General features: G+C 36.8%; 1 long non-coding RNA gene across 1 annotated transcript; it reads left to right on the top strand.

Moving 5' to 3' along the window:
* The first annotated feature begins 292 nt into the window (after positions 1-292).
* LOC129887933 (uncharacterized) lies at positions 293-1,811 on the top strand. Its single transcript, XR_008766515.1, has 3 exons — positions 293-488; positions 947-1,127; positions 1,337-1,811. It is a non-coding gene; the product is annotated as an uncharacterized LOC129887933 (long non-coding RNA).
* Positions 1,812-5,821: the final 4,010 nt, after the last annotated feature.

Consider the following 5,821-nt stretch of genomic DNA (forward strand, 5'->3'; position numbering starts at 1 on the left):
CTGGGCATAAAATATCGAAAATCGAATTACCGAACCGAATTGGCTATTTCGATATTTCAGTATTTGGTATTCGGTAATTCAATTCGATATTCGGTATTTATAATTTTTCTGTTCGATATTCGATTTTGGTATTTGATATTTATAATTTTATTATTCGATATTCGGTAAAATACCGAATATCAAAAATAAATTACGTCTGTTGGTCCTAATTGTCTAAAGAAGTAAAGGGCTAAAGGCCATAAATATTTTAAGACCAGCCTTGTGGCCCTCCAGCCCAAATCCGTTGCCCCTGCAACCCAAATCCGTAAAAATCACCTACATCTACATTCCCTTTCTATTCATCCAAATGCCCAACCCTAGACAGCAGCTGAGCAGCTTCTTCCAAATTTCTCATCCAAAGCGGCAAAGCCTGTGATTTCTCCATGTTAATTTCTGATTCTGCTCCATCTTCGTACGGTCGTACCTCCTTCTTCTTCTTCTTTCGCGAGGTGAGTAGGTGACTGCTTACTTGGGTCCTTTCTTGATTTGTTTTTTTATCATGTGGTTCATGTTGGGAGCTTGGGCCTTGGGGTATTCATCTATTCAATTCGTTTTCTTTTTGTTTTTCATATATTGTTCATGCTGATGTGGGAAGAGCATCGGGGAATATGGTTGTAGTCACACAGAAAAGGAAAAATTTAAGTTGTTTTGCAGTTTTGATTCTTTTTGTTTTAGTTGAAGAAAGGACATAGGAGAAACATAGTATAACAATTTAGAAAATAGAACTTATTTAAGCTTCTTTAATAGCTTCCGTATTGTATTTTTTGATTTTATTTTACACTTTCAATTTATGTCTTATAATATTTGTAATCTCTTCTATGTTTAGATGGAGAATGTTTAGTTTAGATGTACTAACAAATATAATGTGTTTGCTTATGTGTTCTTTTCTGGTAAATTGTTTTGACAGTGCATTAATGCTATTTATGTATTGGATTGCAAATTTTGTGGTGCCAAAGTTCATCTTAAAGGATCTTCAAGATGACAGTACTAACAACAATAACAAGACTGATGAAAAAGATGTTCTATGAACATTAGCTACAAAGCACAAGATTCCCTCGTTCTTGATTTGTAATCGCAAGATGCCTCAGGTATAAGACTCTGAATTTTCATTTGATTATTCCACATTATTTCATTTGATCACTGATCAGCCCCATTAACATCCTTTTTGGGCGAGTATTAATGATTTTGATGTGGTTTTTGATAATCCAAGTGCTTGTGCAGAATCTATGGAGGTGTAACCTCTTGTATGCTTGTCTCCTTTATTTGGCAGTACTAATAATTTTTTGCATTCGTGCAGGTTAAGACATTGTTGACAAAAATATGGCCAAGCATCACCCTGACTTGATCATGTGCAGGAAGCAGCCAGGAATAGCTATTGAGCGTCTTTGCGAAAAATGTGATGTACAGAATCTTGTTATCCATAAGATTGGTCTGCTGGATCATACTGTTAAACTAACATGATAATCATCTCGTCATTGTTATTCTTGATGCATTCTTTTGAAGAAAACCATGATAAACTGCAGCATCTTTTGAAGAAAACCAAGAAAATAGAACAGCAGCTTCCATTGGTAGGTTACCCTCAGTGACGTTTTGCCAGTTTCTGTAATGCCGGGATTTTCATCATTGGAGTTATATGCGTCGTTGAAGTTGGGAGATTTTGAATAAGCCATAATGTACATATCTTTTATAATTAGTTTGAGACTCAGTTGTATTCGATCCATTGTTTAGTTTGTTATTAAAAATCCTCACATCTCTTATTATTGCTATTGTGAATAATGATCTACTAACATATATTGCTATTGTGAATATGATCTACTAACATATTCCGTGTGGACTTCGACTTTAATATGGTATTACCGAATATCGTACCGAACCGAAGTTTGATTTACTGATTACCGAATTACCGAACTGAAGTTTGAAAGTTTGGTATTTGGTATATACTTTGAATTACCGATTATCAAATTACTGAATCAAAATTTTGAAAATACCGAATCAAATACCGAATGCCCAGCCCTAAGTAGGACGGTTGGTCTCTATGGTGAAATGACTGGGAAAATTGACTGGCCATTCAATTAAAATTGATTTAACTGGTCTCTGCTCCAGATGTATGCTTTGACTTCTTAATTGTCTGGTCAAACCAAAAATTTACTCAACGTTGCTTACAGCTGGCCATGTTGCAGTTTCCATATAAAAATGAGAATTGAAAAATATTCTTTGAAGCCTGTCATATCAGTGTGTTTTCACGTGGCCTTTCGGGCTAGATGGGCCGTTCTTTTCTTTTCAGGATTGGGCTCTTGTCACAGATTGGCCTCATTATTAACTACATTGGAAAACTCTCAGAAATTCACTAGTTTAAAAGCTAATTATTTAGATATACTTTACTTTATAATATTATAAATTTTATCTGATTTACTCCCCTTCAATTACATCCCTTCAATTACACTAAATTCTTCTCTTACCAAGTAATTACTTGGTTTATCAAATATGTCAAAAAGTGTAATTACACCTAATTACATCAAATCCCAATTACATGGTGACTTTCCAAACATGCTCTAAATTTTTTTTAAAAAATAATAATTAGTGTTTAAAAAAGAAATTTTAAAAAAACTATCTTCTTCAACCACTCACACCCCCACCCCCACCCCCACCCCCAACTTTCTTCTTCTCCAACCCAGCCTCCTCCGCACCCCAATCCCCAAAATTCTTCTCCTTCAGCCCTTCTCTTCTTCGACCCATCACACTCATTATTCTCATCATCTTCTTCTTCCTCAACTCTTCTGCTACAGATCAGCTATAAGACCCTGAAAATGTGACAGGTCCTAAACCAACGAATAAAGGATGAATTCTCAGAAAGTGCAGAAAGCTGGCACTAGATGCTGACCACGGAAGCCATCACAGACCTTAGTAAGCATCACGGACCGTGGTAAGCAACCGTGGTAGAGATTCAGATACTCAGACTTACAGGGAACGAACCATGGTGGAGACCACGGGCCATGGACCGTGAAGCCTGCCGTGGTGACCCCTCCCCATGACCCTCAAGAATTTTCCCAAAGCAAGGTCCATAGATGACCACCATGGATCGTGGAACCCTCCACAGACCAGGTGTGTCCCCATGGTGGTAACTCTGCAGGCTTCCTGCAGGACTTGCACCACGACCATCTTTCACTTCCCGTTGTGTCCTTCACGGATCGTGAAGGTGTTCCATGGTGAAACTTTAGAGACTTCTCCTGCAGGTTTTCCGAAACACTTTCCCAAGTCAAGCACCATGGGACCCCACCACGGGCCGTGGTTAGAATTATGGACCGTGAAGTTTGTTTCGATAAGATTTTAAGAGGGATATTTTGGTCTTTTTCTACATTTTAATTTTAAATGGTGTCGTTTTAAGGGTAGAATTCACCCTTCTAAAGACCCTAAAACCTTCCAAGACCTCATTCTACACACTTAGGCTCAAGACTTACAAATACTATCTTCTCAAGCTCTCTCAAGAATTTCAAGGCAAGATTAGAGTTTCATCTCAAGACCTCTCCAAGTCTCCATTACTCCTCTAGTCTTCGTTAGAGATTTGTTTCCCTAAGGTATGTGAATTTCATCCCTGGGTTCTTTCACCCATAGAGCCCAAATATTTTTCTCAATTTGATATTTCAAATTCTAAATGATGAATACTTATGGGCTTTTACGTGATGACTCTAAATGCATAGATTATGATATATTTGAAGTTTATTTACCTATATTGATTTATATTAACTCTCAATCTCATGAAAAGAAGAAGTTTTGAAGGTTCTTATATGAAGGCTTGAAAATGGTTATGAAATGTATATGGTGGGTTGTTTTAAGATGTTTAATTTGGTGCATTTCCATCACTCTCATGCATACAAGTATTCTTTGAATGCAATTGAAGGTTTTATGAAATGAACCCACCTAGTTTTCTTATGTTAAAGTAAAGTTGAAATAAAAGCTTTGACTCCAAATGAAAGTTTATGAAGCAAATGTTTATCTTTTAGGGAGTCATATAAAATGATTGAATGATGATGAAGGGGTTTCTTAGCTAAAGAAAGAATTCAATGTGAAAGGACAATTCTTACATTTTGAATCAAATGAAATAATTAATGAGCTATTCTATCGAATGATGATTTGATGTTTAAGTTATATAAATACCTATGCTATTATGATATTCATATGTATTTCATGGGATTGACCTAGCACCAAATGTAACATGTAGAGAGGGACTCGACCTAAGGGGTCCTTAAGTAAATTCTCATGTTGCATTAACTATGAGCCAACATAGGAGCTCTTGTAGGCTATTTAGGCTAGTGGATCCACAATTAGCTCTTAAAGTTAAAGTTAAAGAAATGATTAAAGTTGATGAAGTTCTACCCGACAAGTAGTCTCCACGTACCACCGTAAGGGGTTATATTGGATTCCATGTAATAGCTCGCATGGTCTTAAATATCGGTTATGGTCATCTTCCCATAAAATGAATGTTTTAAGGTTTTATATGACTATTTCTCATACAGGCATTCAGTTATGCATATTGCTTATAAATGTCTTAATGTTTTTCATTGCATATCATACTCACATATTTAGTACATTCAAAATACTAACACATACCTTTGCCTACATGATATCACCATATAGGGATCGACATTGCTCCACACTCTCCTTTCCATGGATAAGTTTGATCATTGAAGGCTACTACTTTTGGTGAGTTCCTATGGTTCGAGAACAACACCCTTATTTCTCTTCTAGCTTATGCTATGTCTAAACATTCAATTCCCTTTTAGTACTTGTTCTTTAATTATGAGGGTGAGCTAGGACATGTCTTAGCCCCCGCTAAGTCTTTAAATTAGAAGGTATGTTTGGACAAATGCATAATGTTTCAAATGATTTGACTCTTATTAAAATGTGAAACCCCTCAATATCGATATCCCTTTAGGTTTTTGCTTGATTTGTTTATCATTACCGATGAAAAACTTAATAAAATGCTAAGAGGCTTGGGTGAGGTCTTTCCAAATGCTTCATTCATCGTGTCACGTCTATGCCCTAGGCTTGGATCATGGAAAATTTGGTATCAGAGCTTGAAATTTTGAAATGGTCATCGAAGTCCAACATACCGCATCAAATAGGTTCTTATTCATGGTTGTGAAGTGCGCCACAACTATAAATAGGAAACTATGGGACATTTAGAAAGGTTTTAACTTCTTTCCAATTTCATATCGTGCCTTAGAGTGTCCTAAGACTTCCTATAAATAATGAGCCATTTGCATTCTCTACATAATTCCTCAAGAAAGAGCACCTCCAAAAGCAAGGGTTGACAATGAGGACCAAGCTCCTCCAGTTCCCGATGCCCCATACCATGAGAAAGGAGTAATCCATGTGGAATTCTAGAATATTATCAATTTGTTGGCTCAAGACATAGCCAACCAAGGGAACCAAGGTGTTCCTCCTCCGCAAGTGTAAAATTTGGCTTCTAGGATTCGGGATTTCCAAAGGATAAATTTTCTCGAGTTTGATGGTTCTAAAATAGATGAGGACCCTATAGAGTTCATTGATGAGGTGTACCAGATTATGGCTATCATGGGTGTGACTCCAAATGAGAATGCCGAGTTAGTGTCCTATCAACTCAAAGGAGTGGCACGAGTTTGGTACGAACAATGGATTGATGAGAGGGATGAAGAAATGGGGCCGATAGGATAAGAAGAGTTTAAGGGTATCTTCCTAGACCGCTTCTTTCCATTGGATCTAAAGGAGGCCAAAATCTAATAGTTTATCAACCTCTGCCAAG

Source organism: Solanum dulcamara, chromosome 1, assembly GCF_947179165.1.
Source record: "Solanum dulcamara chromosome 1, daSolDulc1.2, whole genome shotgun sequence".
NCBI lineage: Eukaryota > Viridiplantae > Streptophyta > Magnoliopsida > Solanales > Solanaceae > Solanum > Solanum dulcamara.